Genomic DNA, 22,974 nt, shown 5'->3' with positions numbered 1-22,974 from the left:
GTTGTGCTGTGTCTAGAACCTTTAAATACCCATGAATCCAAAGGTCTTTACTAACTACATGCTATGTAATAGATTCAGGGATGGAGGGCTGGGTATGTGACTCAGTTGCAGAGTACTGGTCTTGCATGTGGGAAGCCCTGGGTTCAGTCCTCAAGAACACACACACACACACACACACACACACACACACACACACACACACCCCTCTTCTAGATTGGGTGCTCTGGAGAAAAGAGTTGTTGACTAATTCCTCCTCAGCCAAGGAGATGACTAGATCATTTAATTGTTTATTAGTCAGGGTGGAGCTGTCACGGGTTTAGATGAACTCAGATGTGCTGCTGGCTGCCACGACATGATCAGCAATCCCCAGGTGGCAAGACATGTGGCATGTTGGTGGGACCTCTGCCCAACTAGCATCAATCACTCTTGTCCCTGTGTCCAAGCTCACTGAACATCACTGGTGACAGGCACAGAGCAAGGGCCGTCTGGAGGGTCTTCCATAGGCAAAGAGTGCTGGGAAACAACTGAGTCTCTGCTACTCACCAGCTGATAGCTAAAACCAGTAACATAATGTGACCCCTCTCACCTGACTGCAAGGGGGCTGGGCAGTTCTACCATCTGCACAGGCGAGGCTCTGGAGTATTGAGTGAGTAGCCCTGGACACTGCTGTCGATATTACTCTCAAATATTCGGTACAGTAAGTCTGTATCCACCATGGTAGATAAAGAGCTCAGCTGGTAAGTGCCATAAAGGGGGTGGAGCATGGTCCCAGCCATGATCACAGCAAGTTTGGGACTGTCTGGTCCCCAGTGGACCTGAGCCACCACATAGAGAAGACATGGGTGACATAGTGAACCAATGTCCCCCCATCATGCTCCCTTCTTTCCTTCATAGGTCACTCTCCAGGACCCAAAGACCCTTAATGCCACACTGGAACCAAGACAAACTAAGGAGACAGCCACAGAGCTGAAGGGACTTGTTTGCTTCTCTGCAGGATGTGACAGAGAACTTTATCTATCTTTATTGTTAGGAATCTGGGACTAGAGGAATCTAAGACTTGCCAAAAAAAAAAAAAAAAAGACAACAACAAAAGAAAAACACTAACTAGAGGTCTGGATCCAAGTACTAAACCTCCTAGTTAAATTTCCTGCTAAATAAATAAATAAATAAACATTGTCATGCTGGAACCAGTACAGCATCGTTTAATTATGACAATGTCAGTTAATTTCATTCCTTAGTAGCGATATTTCTGCATACCCAAGGTCTGGGCTTATCTTAATTTATTGATTCTAAATCAAACTGACCTTATACTAGTATAACATAATTCTTGTAACAAAGTACTTAATATATTATGATAACGATATACTTATGCCCAAAGGGACAATAGAGTGCTTGTGTTGTTTGGGTGATTAAAAGGCCTAAAACCAAGCCAGGTAGTGGTGGCACACACCTTTAATTTCAGCACTCGGGAAGCAGGGGCAGTTGGATCTCTGTGAGTTTGAGACAAGCCTAGTCTCAGTGAGTTCCAGGGCTACATGGAGAAAAATCTTGTCTTGAAAAACTGGAAGAGGGGGACTTAACCCAAAATCTATCTCTCTCTCTCTCTCTCTCTCTCTCTCTCTCTCTCTCTCTCTCTCTCGTTCAAGACAGAGTCTCACTGTGCTCTGGCTGGTCTGGAACTCACAGAGTTCCTCCAACTCCTGACTCCTAACGCTGGGAGCCAAGGCATGCACCGCCCTGCCTGGCATAGCCTTGTTATAGTCGTGCATCTCGACTCCTAGCGCTTCTAGATACATCGATGTCGGCATATGGCTTCTGACACCTGGACAACTGTAACAGACGCTCCCGCTGGCTTCCCTGTCTCAAGCACACTCTGGACATCTAGCCGACCCATTTCTACTTTCTCACCTACCTTTCGGGCTCAACAAGGGCTCCAGGGCAGGGACTATTGCTGCTTATCACTGATGAGAATCAGGCACAGTGAAATGTAGTACCAGAACCTGTTACATCTACTCATTCTGTTGGTAAAGGCCCTGGTCCTCCGTGGACAGGGCATCCCTGTCCAAGCTGAAGCTGGAGCCCCCTTCTGGAACTCTCTACCACTTTCACCTTTCCCTCTTTATTCACGATAGAGTTATTTGATGCTTGTCTTAATCTGCGACCCCCCCCCCAAAAAAAAAAGGTTTAAAAGTTCAGAAACTCAAGCATGACTCGTTTTGGAACTCCCAAGTATCCTAATGATTCTTCTGTAATAATGCTACTGATAGGGTTCTTAGGGTGTCAAGAGTCAAACAAAAGGACTTCTTTGTATTTCAAACAAAAGGACATTTTTGTACTGATAATGTTTGCTCTAGAAACATTTAAAGAAAAAAAAAGGGGTGTTATCAATGGCTTTCTTGTAGGTTCGCCGTTCTTTCTCCAAATGCCTGTTCGGCAGCAATGGGATCAGAGAGGGCCTGGGCAGCACCTCCGGCCAGCGCCCGCCCGCATGCCATGCCCGGCTCTGCGAGCCCACGGCGCCCTCTGGTGGACGCTGGCAGTCGCTGCTGTGAGTTGAGCTGAGGAAGAGGACCATTCCTTTTTGCCCTGGTTTGCTCTGGCTTCTCTCTCTGTTAGATGCAGTCCAAACCAGCGATGAATGGATCGGGGAATGGAGTCTAAGGAGGGTTCCAGAGGCTCTGTCATCTCGTGCTGAGCATCTGCAAAGTAGTTGGGCAAGGGAAAGAGTTCTTCTTATCTCTACCAGGGCTTTTGGAAGAGGCACCTAACCCAGGAGAGGGTGCAATGGGCACCACGTAGTCCTAGGAGAATTCTGCTCTCATGCCACGTATACGCCATTACCCTCTCTTTTCCCCATTAGTCACCATCTCAAAAATATGCTGTTGTTCTGAGATGCGGTCTCATTTTGTTAGAGAGGCTGCCTTGACTCAGTTTTCCAGGCTGGCTGATCGAACTTCTGATTTTCCTCTTGCTGTGCCTCCAAAATGCCCGGATTGGATATACACCATCATGCCCATTTTTCGCCTACTTTGGATACAATATTTTTAACCCTTCATTTCACATTTCTCTCCTGCCACTGCTCAGCCTCGGTCCTTCCTCCTCCCATTCCTTAAGTTCCTTATTTTCGAGGTCTCCATTTCTGCAGTCTGCCCTCAGCCCACCCACGGTGCTTACTGGACCCATCTCCCATTTCCACCATCCTCAGCCCTGGTTTGTAGTCTGCACCTGACAGAGCGGTGCTCTGCAGTAGACGATGTAGGGTCCCCTCCCTCCCTGGTTTCCATGACATCTGAGCCCTCCACGCTTTCCCCCACCTCCTGGCTTCTCCTCTCCAGTTTCTTTTGTTTTCTCTTTTGGCCTTCCTCTTACGTGCATCATTATTCGGCAGGCATGATGCTGAATGCCGAGATAAAGGCCCTCTGGAAGAGGACAGGTGGAAAACGGGCCTGGGATGGGAGGATGGACAAACGGCCCATTAACTGCGCAGAGAACTAAAAATGTGAGTTAACCCAGTGGGGTGTGTGTGTGTGTGTGTGTGTGTGTGTGTGTGTGTGTGTGTGTGAGAGAGAGAGAGAGAGAGAGAGAGAGAGAGAGAGAGAGAGACAGAGACAGAGACAGAGACAGAGACAGAGAGAGATCTACAAGGGGGCTCATGAGAAGGGAGGAAGAGATCTTCTGAGAGGTGAGAAATAGGGTTGTGGGTGGCATGAAACAGGAAAGCTGACAGGGAAGTGACCACAGGAAGGAGGGAATTAGAAGGGGAAGGGGCACAAATGTAAACAGGGAATATTGAGTGTCACATGCATATGAAGGTGGCAGGATAAACCTATTACTGTGCATTCTAACATAAAAAGTTAATTTTTCTTTTAAAAAATTGTTGTGGCATTTATTTCATGTTGGAGTCAGAGGGCAACTTTCACTAGCCACTTCCTTCCTTCGACCACATGAGTCTCAACACTCCAACTCTTGTCATCGGGATTGGGGACAGCTTGCCGGTCCTGAAAAGTTAATTTAAAAAATTTAAAAGAAAAAAAAAGGCTTAATCCAATGTGCTGGCTAGGTTTTTTGTTTGTTTGTTTTGTTTTTTCCCCCTGTAAACTTGACACAAGTTAGAGCCATCAAGGAAGGGTAGCCCTGACGGTGTTAACCAGTAGAAGGATGACAGCAGTAAGAACACCTAATGTCTTTGCAGAGAGCTGGCATCACCCATGTCCAGGTGAGTGAGAGTCCTAGACCTCCAGACACTTGAGGCCTCTCTCTCTCTCTCGGACCAGGTTTGTCTACTTCATCTAAGCAACAACCAGAGGCTCCCGGGACATCTTACTGCCCTGAAGGTGAGAACTGACGCTGGGTCCCTTGCTGGGGTCTTCTCTTTACTTTCCATTGCAACCTGGCCTATAGATGCTGGAGCTAAACTGCAGCCAGTTCTGTCGTGCCTCACCACCCAGGCACTGGGTCTCCCTTGAAGATTCCATTGATCCCCACTCGCTGCAGCTCTGGAGCCTCAGGTTGCCATGGCTGGTGTACCTGTTGCCATGGCTGGTGTACCGGTTGCCATGGCTGGTGTACCTGTTGCCATGGCTGGTGTACCTGTTGCCATGGCTGGTGTACCGGTTGCCATGGCTGGTGTACCGGTTGCCATGGCTGGTGTACCGATTGCCATGGCTGGTGTACTGGTTGCCATGGCTGGTGTACTAGTTTGCTTTGCCCTAGAACAGTATTTTAGCAGCACTAACATGGCTGAAGTTTCACTGCCCTCACGAGCGTACTCTTGCGGAGGAGCATACTCTTGCCAAGGGCTGGCTTCCGGTTTGCTGCTTTGTTTATGCCTTCTGTCCTTTGCTTCCTCTCCCCCTTCTTCCCTCCCTTCTTTTCTGTGGCAACAGGATTTTACTATGTAGCCCAGGCTGGCCTTCCACTTGAGATCCTCCTGCCTCAGCCTCCCAAGTGCTGATTGATGGAATTAAAAGCCTGGCGGTGGTGACGCACGCCTTTAATCCCAGCACTCGGGAGGCAGAGGCAGGAGGATCTCTGTGAGTTCGAGGCCAGCCTGGTCTACAAAGTGAGTTCCAGGAGAGGCGCAAAGCTACACAGAGAAACCCTGTCTCGAAAAACCAAAAAAAAAAAAAAGCATGTATCACCAAGTCAACAGCTTTTTCCTTTCCTTTCCCTCTCTCTCCCTTCCTCCCCCTCCCTCCTCCTTCTCTACCTTCCTTCCTTTCCGAACATCCTAAACATGTACTCTACCACTGACTTACAGACTCATCCTCCATTCCTAATTTTTACCCCTCCTGTATTCACCTTCCCAAAAGGGCTATTAAAAGTGTTTAAGCTTTAGCTCCCATGAAACCTGGGTCCACCATGGCCTTTCTCTTATTCCCGCTTAAATATGGTTGGTCCCTTCCAAAACTCACACGGGAGTTTGTGATGGTTATTCTTGATCGTCAACTTTACTGACCTCGGAATCACCATGGAAACATACCTCTAACTATATGGTATGAGAGGTTTTTCCCCAAAGGATTTGACTAAGTAGGAGGGCCCCACCATGAATGTGGGCCACATCATTCCATGAGGCCAGTCTCGAACTAAAGAAAAAGGCTAAAGTGAGCGAGCATCAGAATCCCTCTCTCTGCTTCTTGAATGTGGACATGATGTGAGGAGCTGCCTTATATGCCTGCTGCCGTGAGGGACTGTATCCCTATCATAAGATAAGGAGTTGCTTTGGCCAGGCATTTTGCCCAGCAACGTTGCTAGTAAAGAGTTGAATCCCCATTGTGAGGGATTAGCCAGGTGAGAGAAACTTGATTCAGCACTGCTATTTAGAAATGGAAACTTAGGGAGGTGGTTGGGATTAGACAAGGTGTCAGGGTAGATTCCCCAATTAGATACTGGTGTCTTAAATTTTTCACTTTCTTGTGTGTGCGCGCGCGCGCGCGCGCGCGCGCGCGCGTGTGTGTGTGTGTGTGTGTGTGTGTGTGTGTGTGTATACATAAGGACGCCAGAGGTTAACATCAGATATTTTTCTCAACCTCTATTTTATTTATTTTCTCTCACTAAACCTGGAGCCCACTGCCACACTAGACTTTATGTGGGTGCTAGGGATCTGAATTCAAGTTCTCATGCTTCTACAGCAAACATTTTACCCACTGCCGCTACCTTAGTACTGTTGTCTTTATAAGAGGACACGCACGCACACACGCACGCACGCACGCACGCACAGGTTTGATCTGTCTCTTGTCAAGTGAAGTTCTGTATCACCTCCAGCCTTGATTCAGCCAATCAAGAAGCCCATTCTCCTGATGCTGGAGTAGAACTCTGAGACCAAATAAGCCTCTTTGCTCTACCACTTCCCAGCCTGTGACAGTCCTTTACAAGCAACAGAAAACAGAAATGCTATGCCATGGCTGGCAAGCCCCCTGAATCGGGGACCGTGTGTCAGATTCCTTGGGACATTGCTAGTGTCTTCAGCACACACTAGGCTCCCAATAAACATTGGACAGATGAAAGATGAAGAGAGAGGGTCCTTAGTGTCCACTTAGCTGATGTCTCTCACAGAGAGTCCTCAGCACTGTCACCTGGGCAATCCAATGGCTGGCCTGAAGTGCCTGTCCCTCCAACATAACCCAGTTGGATGCTTAGGGACTTTGTTCTGGGACCCATCACTTCATGGGCCTCAGTATAGTCAAGTGTAGACTGTACAGAATGACCAGCATGTGGAATTAGGGATAGGAACAAGTAACTCTTAGGAAATGCCCTCCCTGGGGAACATTTTGTTTTTAATCCTTTTATCACCAGCTGCCAGCAACTTCTTCCCCTAAGGTGACTCATGGAACACAAAGGGATTTTCCTTGGGCCCAGCATCCTACTAAGGACAGACACAAGCCCAGGTCTTCGTAGCCCCCACCCCCTGCTCTGCTTGTCCCTGAAGTAAGACACGAAGCTGCAAGGGGAAAAATTCAAGGAGCCTATGTAATAACGAAAATTAAAACATGAGAACCAACATGGCTTGCCAGCTTCCCTATGCAGCTGAGGTCAAATTCCCCCATCATCTTACCTAACAGAAACCCCTACTTATGTGGGTCCCTAGCATGGCTACCAAGGAGCGGTTATTTACCTGTCTCGCACAGGACAGACCACAGCAGAAGTGAACTGAGTCACGGGCTTCAGGTGCCAGAGCTGACAAGCGGTAATACCAGAACTGTAGCCCAAGTCCGTGTCCTCCCTGGGCATGACCTCGCACCCCTAAGCTTCCACCCAGGCTGGTGACATGTGCCCCTCACTTATCTGGTCAGAACCAGAGTGCAGCCTTGTAAGAATGAAGCCCGATGCCACACAACTTACCTTGTGGCTATGGGTTGTCTCTAAGAACAGAAAAACAATGCACGCTTCTCTCCCTCTCCTCTGTGTCTGCACATGCCACTTAAATATCAACAGCAAGGCTGTACTTTCAGGAGGGGAGGCTAAAATCGTCTTAGATTATGGATTAGCCTATAGAAGAATGTCTGTCGTAAATCAAACAGTGAAGGGGAAGATGAACAGGAATCTCACTTACACAACTTAAGTAAAACATAGCTCTCTGAACAGATGCAGATAGGTTTCTTCTGTATCCCAGAATCTAATCAATGTTTATATGTATAATTCAGCTATCATTTGGCTTAAAAGGGCTTATTGGGAAATGTTATCATTTTTACTATTTTCTACAGAGAAAATATTTTCCTGCTTAAAATAACCCTGGACTTTTGAATTATAACCTGTTTTTATGTTCAAGCTATCTGTGTATTATTTCTCCTGCAGTTGTACATAAAATGTTTTTACATTTAAAAAAGGGACAAATACTATAGAATTGTATTATAAGAAATATATAGAACATATAAATTCATAGAGACAGAAAGATTAGACATCTCAAGATGGAGAAAAAAGGAATATAGAGCAATGATTTCCTAAGTACAGATTTTCTGTTTTGTGTGATGGTAAAGCCTCACAAATGGACAGTAGTATCAGGATATAATATCATGAGTGTAATAAATCATATCATAAATATAGTTATTGAATGAAGACTGCAAATGTAATCAATAAATACCACAAATGTAATTAATATCATGAGTGTAATTAATGAATATCATGAGTGTATTTAATATCTTGGATGTAATTCATACCACTGAATTGTGAACTTAAAAATGGTTACAATTGCAAATATTATGTTCATTTAAAAAAATTAAGCAGAATGTAATCACCATACATTATATGTGTGTATGAAACTGAAGACAGCGATGTTCTAAAATAGAAAGTGGTGATGGTGTCCTGGGCCTATGAGGATGCTGGACTAAAGTCTATCAAATTGTGCAAACGGGCAAATTGTATACTGTGTGAATTACTTGTCAATAAAGATTTTATAAAACCTTAAAAAAGAAAAGAAAAAAGTCACCAGCAAATTCATTAGGGCACATAGATGGGGGATGGGGTGGAGGAGCAAGCACTTCACATTCATTTCAATACAGGTTTCACTCCTTCTTTCACGGCAGTGATAGCTAACCACTATTGGCTGAGACCTGGGTAGACTCCTCATCAAAACAGATTTTTTAAATCACATGTTAACATTTTATAATCCGTCATTTTTTTAAAAAAAAATGAACTGTTATAATTGCCGAGGTTTTAAGATTTTAAAAATTGATTATGTACTTGTATGTGTATTATGTGTCTGTACATGAGTGGAGGAAACCAGAGGTGTCAGATTCCCCCCGGACCTGAAGCTGGAGCTACAAAGCGGTTGTGAGCCACCAGATGTAGGTGCCTAAAATTGAACTCCTGTCCCTTGCAAGAGCAGTATATGCTCTTAACCTCTGAGCCATCTCTCCAGCCTGCAACCAGTGGTACCCCTGACCTCCCCAACCAACAATTCCCCTGCTCTGCCCCCCCACTACCCCCTTTCACACACAGATGCCCTTACTCTGTATCCCCAACTTACCTGGAACTCTATTTCCAGAATAGAGTCCACTTGGTAATAAGATACTGATTTTTATATATTTCTGTATCCAATTTACCCAGTATTTTGTTGGAGATTTTTGCATAAATACTCTTGAATGATACTGATCTAGTTTTTTCCCCCCTATTCTTATTTCCAAATGTAAACATCTAGTGGTTGAAGTGTCCCTCTGAGGGCTGCTTTACTTACGTAATTTTCATTTAGTTCTATAATATTTTTAAATGTCCACTGACATATTTTTCTCCAGTCCATGGATTATTAACAAATAATAGAGAGCTCCAGTTTGGAGGGAAAGCGTCGCAGATATCTTTCTGTTACGAGCATCCTGGTCATATAATGTATTATTTTGAATATAAATTGAGGTTTACTTTATGATCTAGGATATAGTTTGTTTTAGTGATGGTTCAAGAGCTCTTGAAAACACTGTAGGTTGAGCTATTGGGATGACTCAGTTGATAAGGGTGCTTGCTGCCTGACCTGATGGTCAGAATTTGTCCTGGGAACCCACGTGGTAGAAGAGAACTGACTCCCACGAGTTTTTAATCATCACTGGTATTTTGTCACACCCACAGGGAGGTTATGGATATGAGTCCCCTGCTCCAAGCTTCCGGGTTTCCATAGGAAGAAGAACACATTTGGCAGATTCATCCCCTTGACTGAACCTGCCTGGGTGACCCAAGTAGCTGGAAAATCTGGAAGAGGTGAGAAAGGAAGCTGGGGACAGAGAATTGATGTCTTTTTTTACAAGTAGCTCATGATTAACTGGGCCCCACATTAACTGAATAAGAAAAATCTCACTTGAATCCCATAGGGATCACCTAAAATAAGTAGTAATTGTGTACATGGAAACAAAGGCTCATGGAGGGGGGGGGATTACACACATAATCACACAGTTCCGAAGCGTGAGAAACAGAGTCAAGGCAGTCTATCTGAGTCCATGTTTTCTAGATTAGGGATTGCTACCTTCTGTTGGAATTCTGAAAAGTCTCTAGAATGAGGTCAAAGGTGGCTGAGGACAGCAGCAATGACACCAGCCTTCACATGCCTCACTGGCAGCTTTAGCCGCTCCAGTCCCTCTGGGATTTCTGGTCGCTCTGTTCTGGGTTTGTTGCTGCCCAGGTCTGGTGACTGGCACAGGTATGAGCCAAAGTTACCTTGCAGAGGTTCTTGCTTTTGACCCTTTGTGGCCTACATCCCCCAGGCCCCAGCCCACACCCTCTGGTCCAGAAAACAGAATATCCCAGAAAAGGCACATCCATCATGTTTGTGCTGGGCCAGGAGGTCTCAGGGGTAGATTAACTGGGAACAAGCCCGAGTCCCCCTTCCCTCAGCCCTTCTGAACAAAAAAAAAATTTTTTAATGAGCAACAGTTAACCTTTAAAGGGAAAAAGTTAAGCAAACAGAATATTACCATAGAAACACAATGTCTAAATCCCTAAATTTCCTAGTTACACCTATTTCTCTCTTATATCCCACAGTTTAGGAAGATTATGCTTCCTTCCAACTCTCTCCCATCTTTTTTAGACAATAATTGTCCTTTACCCAGGAAAGGAAACTGTCCAACTATTCAGTTCTCAGATCAAGCAAACACACACTTGTTCCTTGAGTTACTAAGCATGGTTGAGAAGAGGCAGGTGGAGAGCTCTGTTTGGGAAAGGATTCTGGAGATGCACGTTAAGGCTGGTTTCCTCTTCAGTGGGTTGTTTGCTCTAGTTAGCTTTGAAGTCTATCAAAGGCTCCTCTGGTTGCCTCCCACACCCATCTACTCACCTACAGCTCAATTTCCCTATGACATTTCTCTTAGAACAGGGAGAAGATCCAAGTTTCCAGGTCCCTGTCTGACGAGTTACCAGCTGCGTGAACTGGAGCGAACCCCTTAATGTCTCTGAGTGCCAGTGTTTCCGTCCTCCAAAGGAAGCCAGTCATCTCTGCTTCCTACTCACACTGCAGCTCACAGCCCGGAGGAGGCTTGTGAAAGCATAGAAAACTCCAGAGGCCAGTGCAGATGTAAATAACAGCTTTGTGAAAAAAAAAAAATGTTGTTCCTCCAAGATGACAGCTGTCATTTCATTGTTCAGAACTCAATATTGGACAGAAATCCTAAATGTCAGTAGTTTGTAGTTTAGTGTAGAGAGAACATTTCTTTACATTTCAGGTAAGAGCTCGTCTATGATCCACTCCAAAATGTAGGTGTGTCCTAAAACTGCATCCCAAACAGGAAAAAATGCCTCCGGATGCCCTGAAGGAGCTAGCTTTTCTTTCTCCACACAGACTTCCTAGAACAACACTTGCGAGCACCATGGAGCCTCCCTCCTTCAGGACCCATCTGTCAGCTCTCCCTAAGGATGCCCTTCTCATGTGAGTCAGTTATGATTGTTAGAAAATGACTCTGAAATGAGAGTCTGAACGTGCTTCCACCTAGCATTTTGCCTGCCCTTCATAGCCTACAAGTCTCTCTCGCACACAAACTGGGACCTTGTTGGACTTCCTCATCCTAGACAAGACACCTGGAGTGCACTCCTCACCATCTTAATTAGCTTTCTGCTGCTGTGACCAAGGCAACATATAGAAGAATTTATTCTGGACTTCCAGATTTAGGGGGTTAGAGTCCATGACCAACACGGCAGCAGGCAGGCAGACATGGCCCTGGAGCCGTAGCTGAGAGCTTACGTCTCTTCCCATAAGTATCAGACAGAGAGAGCTAACTGGGAATGGTGGGAGCTTTTGAAGCCTCAAAGCCCATCCCCAGTGACATACTTCCTCCAACAAGGCCACACCTCCTAATCCTTTCCAAATAGTTTCACCAGCTGGGGATTAACCATTCAAATGTATGAGCCTATGGGAGCTGTTCTCATTCAAACCACCACACCCACACAACAGGGCTTCCAATCCCATTGCCCACCTGATGATGGTCCTTGGGACACACTGAGGTTGTCAAGGTCCCTTCAAGTGTTCCTGGGTTAGTCTCCTGTTGCTGTGAAATAAATTGCCCTAAACCCTCATGACCTAAGCATGTATCCTATTGTTCTCGGACTCAGGAATCCAGAGATGGTTTAGCTGGGGATTTTTACTCTGGCTCCATCATGAGGGCCCGAATGTCATCCGATCTGGAATGCATGGAACCTAAACCACATTTCATCACTTCTGCCAATATATCATCGCCAACACTAACAAACTCAATATCTTCCAGATTCAACTTGGCCTGTCAAATCAGAGTCAAATGTAGCTGGTAGAAAATTACTTACGAATCAATATATAGTTGGGTGTGGTAGTTGAGACTCTGACTAATAAACTCTCCTATAGGAGATCTGACTGAAATTTGACCAAATTGAAAAAAAAAAAAAAAGATGGCCTCTAAGCCAGAGATTGAAAATGTGGTGTCTGGTAAATGGGCCACATCACAGTCATTGGAATCTGATTAAAAGGCATATTCCCTGAGTAGCAGGGGTACAGCTCCACATTAGAAAGCTTGTCTGCCCTATGTGAGCCCTTGAGCCCTGGATTCAAGTACCTTTATGGAAAGGATCTGGAATTCAGGCAGGATGGTTGGTGTGGGGGTGAGTGGGTGGGGTTGAAGCAGATGTCAGTATGCTTGGAAAGCCGTGCAGCCTACATCTGGACAGATCAAGCAGAGGAACTTGTCATAAGAGAACAGTATTTTAAATATTCTGCTAATAAAACTAAAGGTTTTTATTTTCCCCAAACCAAGGAACTGGAACATTATTCCAATTTCCCACAGGGATGCTAACAAATCTCATCAGGAAGCCAGACCTACAACTCAGAAAACTCATGCAAGATAATGGCTAGCATGGATTTGTCTGCCAGTGACTAAGGGGCCTTCTCTCTGGAAAAGAAGTCCTTTAAAACTATGACATGAATCTCAGAGGTCAACAGTACAAACACAAACTGTTTCAGATGGAAAAATGATTATAAGAAAATTTCGCTGCCGATGCCAATAGCTAGGAAAACAAACAAATAAAAATCAAATGATAAACTGGGGAAAAGATTTATAATCCATATAAAAGGGCCTTTGAATGATCCTTTCTGGTGACTTCTCTTTCCATTCTACAGGGTTTTGAGGGAGGTTTGCTGACTTTTTTTACACTTCACTGTTGCTGGAAGTGTTGCTGAGTCCTTAAAACACAATCACACGAACAAAACCTCAGCTGTTTTTGTACAAAGCATCCAACAGCTACCATGGGTTAACCAGCTTTCTGTCAGTGTAAGTGAAATGACTGAAGTCACGCCATCTTGTCCTGATCTTACCCTAGCTTTACTTTATGTCTGCTTGGGTGCTTTTTAGTCCCTGACCCTGAACAGTCACACTTTGGCAACCCATTAGGAACTTTCCATGATCCTGACCATGGTCCAAACGCATGACCAAAATATCTGCTTAACGTATAGCACACACAAATGTCACCAGGTTCCCCTGAGCTACACCTGACAATAATGTCACTGTGCGTTTTGGCTTTAAAAATTCTGTACCCCTGAACTTTGTGCCAAGAGTTTTTCTGAGGCACTAGTCTGCTCCAGTTTAAGCAAAGATAGATAGATAGATAGATGATAGATATACAGAGAGAGAGACAGAAATACACACAGAGAGAGAGAGAATTGGGATTGTTATGGGCTTTTGAAACCTCAAAGCCCACCCTAATGACACACCTTCTCCAACAAGGTCACACTTCTTAATCCTTCCCAAACAGTTCTACCAACTGGGAACCAAGCATTCAAATATATGAGTCTATGGGGGTCATTCTCATTCTTAATTCTTATTTTTTTCCAGAGCTGAGGACTGAACCCAGGGCCTTGCGCTTGCTAGGCAAGCGCTCTACCACTGAGCTAAATCCCCAACCCTCATTCTTAATTCTTATGCACTGCCAGTGGGAATGAAAAACATTGCAGTTACCATGCTAAACAATTTAGTAGTTTCATATAGAATTAAGCACATATACCACATACTCAGAAATCCTGTTTTTAGATATTTATTTACTCAAGAGAAATGAATACATATGTCCACACAGACACATGCACATGGATGCTCAAGTAGCATTATTTATAATGGTCATGAAGTGGAAACAATTTAAATGTCCATCTGATGAATGGATAAACTACAGTGATCTACAAAGCAGGATACAACTGATTATCAAAGGAAATGAACTACTGATACATGCAGTGAAATGCATTAATCCCAAAGGCATTATACACCCTGAAAGAAAACAGCCTGAAATGATTAGCCTATGAGATTCTAATTCTATGGCACTCTGGAAAAGGCAAATGATCAAGAATAGAGAGCAGATCACTGATCACTGGCTGGAGGGCCCCAATTACAAAAGAGTAGTGTGTGTGTGTGTGTGTGTGTGTGTGTGTGTGTGTGTGTGTGTGTGTGTGTATGTAAGGGTATGATGGTAGTGTCTCATAACTTGACCAAGGATGCTGTTCATTATACTGTTGTGTGATATTTTATTTGTGCTCTGACAAATAAAGCTTGCCTGGAGATCAGAGGGCAGAGCTAACCACTAGCTAACTATAGAGGCCAGGCAGCAGTGGCACACACCTTTAATCCCGGCATGTGGGAGGAGGAAGCAGGAAGATCATGAGTCAAGGCCACTCTGGGCTATACAGTTGAAAAAAGAAACAAAGTCAGGCAATGGAGACTCACATCTTTGATCCCAGCACCAGGGAGGTGGAGACAGGAATATAAGGCAGGTAGAGACAAGATCACCACCATTCAGTATGGAGATTCATAGAGACAGGATCCCCCTTAGTCGGTCTGAGATTTGTAGAGGTAAGAAGTCTCTGATGGCTGGCAATTCCTGACTCTGCCCTTCCTCTTCCCAGCATTTTTAGTTTGGTTGCTCCACCTATATTTCCTGCCTGGCTATGGGCCAATCAGCATTTTATTAAACCAATTCCAGTGACAAATCTTTACAGTGTACAAAAGGATTATTCTACAGCATTTCCCCCCTTTTTGTCTAATTAAAAAGGAAGGTTTCAACTTCAACATAGTAAGATTATATATAACAAAAGTAGTTATTTTTTTGAAAAAAAAGGTTTATTTATTTATCATGTATACAAAAGAGGGAGCCAGATCTCATTACAGATGGTTGTGAGCCACCATGCGGGTGCTGGGAATTGAACTCAGGACCTCTGGAAGAACAGTCAGTGCTCTTAACCTCTGAGCCATCTCTCCAGCCCACAAAAATAGTTATTAAGTAAGAATTACAGTAACACTATCTAATCCATTTGTATTTGGCAAAATTAGAGAAAATACTTAATTATCTATCTTATGGTGAGTCTAAAGTTTTGTATCTAATTTGCTCTCTATTATAACTAAGGAAAACTATAATTATACAACTGTATGTGTTTGTTAGAATAAAAAAGTTGAATTTTAGCCTGGCATGATAATGTACTTCTGTTTAGCACTCAGAAAACACTGAGGTAGAGAGATCACAAGTTTAAATCCAGACTGGGCTACAGAGAAAGACTCTGTATCTAAGAACAAGTTGAGATTTACTTTATGTAAATTATAACTTAATGAATTTGGCTTAATAAGTGCACAATTACTTAGACATAGACTGATTTGATAAACAATGCTTTTCTGAATTGAAATTCTAGTTACTTTATGACGACTTTAGTATTAAAATTTTTACTATAAGAATTCCTTTTAATTTTTCAAATAACCTTTTAAATACGATTTGTTATTTTTACGTATGTATCTGTGTGTGTGTGTGTCCCTGTGTATGTATATGCAGACATGTGCAAGTTCCAACAGAGACCAGGAAAGGGCATCAGACACCCCTGGAGTTGGAGTTACAGGTCGTTGTGAGCTGCTCAACAGTAGGTGCAGGGAACCAAACTCAGGTCCTTGGTGAGCATAGCAAGGGTCTTAACCATTGAACCATCTCTCTAGTCCCTTCAGTAAATGTTTTTCAGAATGATTTACTAAGTTTACTAAGCTGGAATTTGGGCCCAAACTACTAGATATATCTAAAAATCCAGTTCAGATATATAGAAAGCCCAGATGTGTCCCCTTATGGTTAGTCTAAACAAAACTAACGTAAGTCAAGCCCCATTCACTATGCTATACCATTCACCTATTCTCTGCCACTCAACCAGCCGTGACAGCATTAGGATCTGAATGAGCCCTCTTGGGCTTCCATGCTTCATTCTCAGACTGTTTAGAGGATTTAGGCCTTTGAGGTAGTCCCTAATGAGAAATTTGCCAGGAGGAACTTGTACAATATGTCTAATTGCAACCAACCAAATGTCTCCTACCATGTGAATTTGCCAGACAAGTGGTGAGTGGAACAGTGGAGCCCACAGTAGGTACAGTAATTTATCTATTGTTTATGCTTTTTTTTTTTTTTTTTTTTTTGGTTTTTCAAGACAGGGTTTCTCTGTGTTGCTTTGCGCCTTTCCTGGAACTCACTTGGTAGCCCAGGCTGGCCTCGAACTCACAGAGATCCGCCTGGCTCTGCCTCCCGAGTGCTGGGGTTAAAGGCGTGCGCCACCACCGCCCGGCAGTTTATGCTTTTTATTGAGCATTAGCCCACGGAGATCAGAAGAGACGTTGGGTCTCCTAGAACAGGAATTACAGACGGTTTGTGAGCTGCCAGGTGGATGCTAGGAACTGAACCCAGGCCCTCTGGAAGAGCAGTAAGTAAGCTCCTATGAGCTGAGCTATCTCCACAGCCTTGGTGAGTGTTAATTTGTTTCTAATTGTATCCAGTACGAAATACTTTGGCATATAAAAAAAAATGAAGTGGGATAACACATTGCAAATTCCAAGTTTTCGGCTCAAAATAGAAATTACATTCTATAATATAATTCAATGTGTAGGTCTCATCACTCAGTTCATGTGAAAAATTTAAACATATGTAATCCCTTTGATCCCAGTTCCTTGAAAAAGCTGTACAATTAACTTCCTTAGGTTTAATTTATACCTCCTCCACATCTGTTTAATATTTAAATCAAGGCTCAGGATTTTGATCCCTTGAATCTTTCTTCTTTTCTAAGGGAGACTAACACCCTTTCACAGGTTAAAAATTGGTCTTGACGTTAGGCTATCACTTTTGGATTACACTGATGCTTCTGGTCTGATTGAAAGAGTAACATGGCAGGTCACAGGCCAAGTTTGAGAACTCCATCTCTCAGTCCGGTTTACTTAACAAGACTTTAAAAAGGTGTACCAAGAAACTCCTTTCTCATTTGTGAGACAGAGGACAGTCCCATTTTGTGTACCAATCTCTTAGATTTTTTTTCAATAAATCTCTAAATCACTGGCTGAATTATTCAAAGAAGTTCACTGGGCCAATTTATTTTACTGTCTGGGACTGAGAGCTCCTGATGAAATGGGAACTAATATGCACATTCATGAAATAAGACCCATTTCAATTTGTGTATTGTATAACTTGAAACATTCTCCCATTATGATAATTTATAGTTGCCAGGTCTCTCCGGAGAAACAGAGCCTAAATGACTGATATAGAGAAGATATATAAATAGGTAGGTAGATAGACAGACAGGGGATTTATTAGAGGAACTGGTTCATGCAATTATGGAGGCTGTCCTGAAATATTTGATCTATAATCCAGACAATCAGGGAAGCTGGAAGTATGGCTCACTCTAAATCCAAAGGCCTCAGAATCTAACCTGAGAAGCTGGTGAGCAAAAGGATGTAAGTCCTACAATTCCAAGGACATAGACTGGAGTATAGCATCCTAGGGCAGGATAAAAGGGATGTTCCAGCTACAGGAAGCAGAGCTTTTCTTTCTTTCTTTCTTTCTTTCTTTCTTTCTTTCTTTCTTTCTTTCTTTCTTTCTTTCTTTCTTTCTTCCTTTCTTTCCTTTCTTTCTTTGGTTTTTTTCGAGACATGGTTTCTCTGTGTAGTTTTGGTGCTTGTCCTGGATCTCGCTCTGTAGACCAGGCTGGCCTTGAAATTACAGAGATCCGCCTGGCTCTGCCTCCCGAGTGCTGGGATTAAAGCCATGTGCCACCGCTGCCTGGCTCAGAGCATTTCTTTTTCCTTCACCTTTTTGTTCTGTTTTGACCCCCAGACAATTAGGCAGGGCTCACCCACATCATATGGAGGACCTCTTTTGTCGGCTAAGTTCAAGTATCACTGTCCTTGGGAAGCACTCTGACAGGCACACACAGAAATAACTCCTTTCCATCTAGTGGGTGTCTGTTAATTGAGTCAGGTGGATATGCAAGATCAGTCATCATACTAAGTGACTGACTCTAAGGACAAAATTGTTTACATTTCACAAGTACAGTATGTTTTAAATGATAGTCCTACTTTTTGTGCAGCAGGAGTTTCAACCATGTTTCTAGTGTGGGGGAAGGTTTCCTTTATTCTGATCTAGGGTTTGGTCTATTATTTTACTGAGAATTATTTATCAAACATTATTTGTTACCATACAGGTAGGAAATGGGTCAGGTGTTAAAAAAAAATCAAGGCCTAGTTTTTAGATCCATGTATCTTAGAATTCAGTTGGTGGACTGGCTGTGCTTAAATTAAGACTTTGTGTTTGGTTGGAGAGATGGCTTAGAGATTAAAAGCACTGGTTGCTCTTTCAGAGGTCATGAGAGCAACCACATGGTGGCTCTCAACCATCTATAATGAGGTCTGGTGCTCTCTTCAGGCATGCAGTCATACATGCATGTGGAACACTGTATACATACCAAATAAATAAATAAAAGAATTTGTGTTCACATGAAGCCAATAGAGAACACAATTTTATTACATTTCAAATGGATAGATAGGACCTATTTAGTGGTTCAATATTTATAGAGCAACTACTAGATATATCTAAATTCTAGTTCAGATATATAGGAAACCCAAGTATGTTCCCTTATGGTTAGTCTAGATCAAACTTAAGTCAAACCCCATTCACTATTCTGCCATTCACCTATTCCCTGCAACTCAACCAGCCAGGGCAGCATCAGGATCTGAATGAGGTCTTTTGGGTTCCCATACTTGGTTTTCAGACTCTTTAGCGAATTTAGAACTTTGAGATAGTCCCTAACGAGAAATTTTCCAGGAGAAACTTGTATAAAGGTTCAAAGTATTGTAGGGGCTCCCAGAGTGGAGACATAAAAGACCTTTGCTTTAGGCTGGTGGCATATGGATTTCTTATGAAGCAAAGTAGATGAATGAGTTTGAATCCCAGGTCTACAACTTAGTATCAAAATGTGAACTGAGATGAATTATCTTGCCTTCTTTAGTTTGTCTTTTTTCTCTTGTATAAAAGTGGGATTACAAAATCTCATCTAATTCCTATGTGAATTAAACACACAGGGACATGCAAAAAGAGTTAGTTCTATGCATAAAGTGGGTAGTCAATAATGATACATTGTTATTATTTTATGTTCTCCCCAGAGATATCAAACCCAGAGAAAGATTTGCCAAACAACACAACACACAAATGGTAACAAACCAGTGAGGACCATGGGATGGTGAGCTGTGTGTTTTGGGATAATAAAATAAGTAACGTTCAGATAAATCAGCCAAAAAGTTCTAATTACTTCAGAACTTTATTGCATAGTCTCAGGTGGGTATCCAAAGTATCCCAGGCTGTGAGTCTAAACCAATGAATTTCTTGGAATTCAGTACTTAAGATCCAAAGGTAAACAAGAGATTGGGCAAGAAAAACATTTAATGGTGGGGCCTGGTTTGTACTTAAGTGATTACAAATTCCCCTTGACAGTTTGTGGTGGGAGTGGCTCCCTTGCAAAATTCCAAGGGAAATGTCCTTTGGATAGTCTTACTTGCCTTTGGAGTAAGCCACCTCAGACATATTTTAGTTTTAGATGATTCTTCCCCAATTTTTATTCTTCCCAGATGTCTGATGTCTAAAACCTTACCAGTTTTATTGCTTGAGTAATTTTTTTTCTTTATCCCATGTGGAAGGCAAATAATCCTGTTGTTGGTCGAGGTTCAACAATGTGCTGGTCAACACCCACTCTCCTCCTCATTGTGTAGTGTGGCTATTATTACCTGCTTACCTCAAGCCACGAATCTAGCTGGCTTGCTTGGGTTGTATCAAGTTTCTAGAATTGTTGTCAAATTTCTTCAGGGAATGAATCATGTAGAAATACTTTGTAGAGCCATGCCTTTAATTCCAACACTTGGGAGGCAGAGGCAGGTGGATCTCTGAGTTCAAGGCCAGCCTGGTTCTGGTCTACAAAGTAAGTTCCAGGACAGCCAGGGATATACAGAGAAATCCTGTGTCAAAAAACAAACAAGCAAACAGAAGAAAGAGACGTACTTTGTATAACAGTCATTCACCTGGACGCTTACTATCTTCTCTACCTTAAATGTGTCTGGCACATTGCAAAACCAAAAGAAACTGAATACTAAATAGTACATTTAGGACTTTATTACCTGCATTTTCTTCCTGTAATAGTGTGTTCTCCGGCAATCTTGCAGGTCTGTGAACTGAGGAGCAGACTGAGATTTCAGCAGTTTTGGACCTTCTAAAACTAATTGCAACAGGCAACATAAAACTGGAAGTTAAGGAAAAAAAATGTTCCAAAGAAATCTCAGGAACTTATCGCTGGTGGCCAATGGTTTAACACAATTTGGTTTGCTGAGTTTAAAAAGAGCCTTGCTGTTCTTCCTATCACAAAAATTATCTATCAAAACATATGCTCTTAGGATGGATCTGCAGCAAGACCCACTCCCGGATCATTTCAATACCTTGCATTTCATTACCAAAGTCCCTGGTAATGAGAGCTAAGTAGAAGAAAGCTATTTTCTAGACTCTTATAAAACAAATCCATCTTAAATTCTTTTTAAATTGTATTTTACTCACTTATATATTTTTATGCGTCTGTTTGGGTGCACACATGTGGAAGTCAGAGGACAACTTGATGAGGCTGGTTCTCTTCTCACTGAGTGGAGTCTGGGGATCATTAGGGTTAGTGGCAAGCACCTTTACTCACTGAGCTGTCTTGTCAGCCCACCCATTTTTTTCCCCCTGAGACAGGGTTTCTCTGTGTAGTTTTGGTGCCTGTCCTGGATCTCGCTCTATAGACCAGGCTGGCCTCGAACTCACAGAGATCCGCCTGGCTCTGCCTCCCGAGTGCTGGGATTAAAGGTATATGCCACCACCGCCCAGCCTACCCATAGGTTTTTGATCTGTGAAATTATTATTTGAGACAGAATCTTCTGTAGCCCAGGCTGGCCTCCAACTATGTAGCTGAGGATGATCCTCCTATCTTTACCTCTCAAATGCTGGGATTCCAGGCCATGCTCTGCTTGATGAATGAAATCCTAATCTAGACTAACAACAGTCTCATTTCTCTAATTTAGAACTTGATTTCTTATGTTGTTTCTGTGAGTTTAGAGTTTAGTGGGGCTGGTAAAAATGATGGCACTGAAAAAATGTGTCATTTTTAATTTCCTCTGGGAACTGACTTTGAGATGTATTCAAGGTAGGCAGGAAGAATTGCTGGAGAATTCTTATAAATGACTTAAAAAAAAAAGGTGGGATTTAGGATATCACGGTGGGTTTAAGATTAGTCTCCTTCCTAACCCAGAGAGCAGCATAGGAACTTTCTGTGGTTTAGGGTGTAGCTTCTGCTAGTCTATTCACTTGGGGACTATGCAACAGCCTCTGCATTTGATGTGACCAAAACGGACAACAAAACAAAAACCTGCCTCCTTGTGGACAAAAAGTTATTTAAACCTAATTTAATTAAAAGGCAGAAGCTGTTTTTGTGTCAGAGGACAGCTTTGTGTTGTTGGTTCTCTCTTTACATGGGTTCCAGGAATCCATCCTGGCTTATCAGGTTTACTTGGCAAGCAAATTTATCTGTCACCTGAGCTCAATCACTGGCTCTATTTTTGTATTCTGAGCAAGGAAAACAGGGATATTGAATGTAAAGGAAAAGGTGCCGAGGCTAGTTCATCAGGATTGTGGTCACTGCATTTTTCACGGGACTCTGAGTGTGAAATAGGGCAGAGTTTCCCACTCTCTGAGAACGATCTGTGTTGGTCTCAAGTTAACAATCCAGAGACTATTATTTCCATGTGCTGGGTTATCTTAACAGGTTGGATAGAGATAGGAGCTAGGGAAACAGGTCCAGAGGCAAAGTGCAATTTGTACAAATCTTCTAGGAAGTTTCTCAGAGGGCTCGGCTTCCAAATGGATGTACTTGGCAGTATACCAAACTGCCTGAGACCGGAGTAAGATGCAGATGACTCTCCAGCTAAAGTCTCTCATTGAGTAAGGTTCCCCATGGGGTGAATGAGGACTTACCAAAGGCAGAAAAATGCAGACATTTCATAGCGTGGTGCAAAATCTATTATTTCACAGTTTAGAAAATAATGAAATACGCTATAAACATCCTTGTGGACGTCATTTAACGTTTTAAAGTGACAACAGAGCCTTTAACTCCTTTTCTTTTTTTTTTTTTTCTTTTTTGAGACAAAGTTTCTCTAACTCCTTTTCATTTCCCACTACAAATGAATGATGCAATTAAACCAACCATTCCTGATTTAAAAAAAAAAAAAAAGATGAGTCGGGCTTTGCGGCTGAGACAATACGACTCCCTCCGGCGTGTTCGAGGCCAGCAGGGGCAACGTGGTGGGAGAGCTCCAGACAGAACTGGGCTCTAAGAGTGAGATTCTGCCTCAATACAACAACAACAAAAAACCCCCAAAAGCAAAAGTTAAGGATGGGTGAAAAGAGCATAATGCAGTCCAAGAGAGCCCAGAAAAAGGAAAACAAAGAAGCAGGCACACGTTTGCCAAATCTTTACCCCGTCCCCGGGGGCAAGGGCGTACCCGAATTCCCTGCAGACTCAAGTTGCGCCCCGTCCCGTCCCATCCCGTCCTGCCCCGCCCCGTCCCATCCCGTCCTGCCCCGCCCCGTCCCATCCCGTCCTGCCCCGCCCCGTCCCATCCCGTCCTGCCCCGCCCCGGTAGTCCGCTCTGGGAAAGCAAGGCGGGACTTCCGGCATTTGAAAAACTTCCGGCGGGAACC

At 43.2% G+C, this 22,974-nt stretch overlaps 1 long non-coding RNA gene across 2 annotated transcripts; it reads left to right on the top strand.

The window, feature by feature from the left end:
• The first annotated feature begins 1,124 nt into the window (after positions 1 to 1,124).
• LOC128115603 (uncharacterized) lies at positions 1,125 to 13,516 on the top strand. 2 transcript variants are annotated; one of them, XR_008220223.1, is made up of 4 exons: positions 1,125 to 3,499; positions 4,275 to 4,334; positions 9,556 to 9,684; positions 10,788 to 13,516. It is a non-coding gene; the product is annotated as an uncharacterized LOC128115603 (long non-coding RNA). The 2 variants fall into 2 exon arrangements; XR_008220222.1 differs by having other exon boundaries at positions 4,193 to 4,334.
• Positions 13,517 to 22,974: the final 9,458 nt, after the last annotated feature.

This window comes from Peromyscus californicus, unplaced genomic scaffold (genome assembly GCF_007827085.1).
Source record: "Peromyscus californicus insignis strain IS unplaced genomic scaffold, ASM782708v3 Scaffold_1__1_contigs__length_55948999, whole genome shotgun sequence".
In the NCBI taxonomy this organism is placed as follows: Eukaryota; Metazoa; Chordata; class Mammalia; order Rodentia; family Cricetidae; genus Peromyscus; species Peromyscus californicus.
Note: the sequence above shows the minus strand (reverse complement) of the source record. Positions and strands in the feature narration are given on the sequence as shown.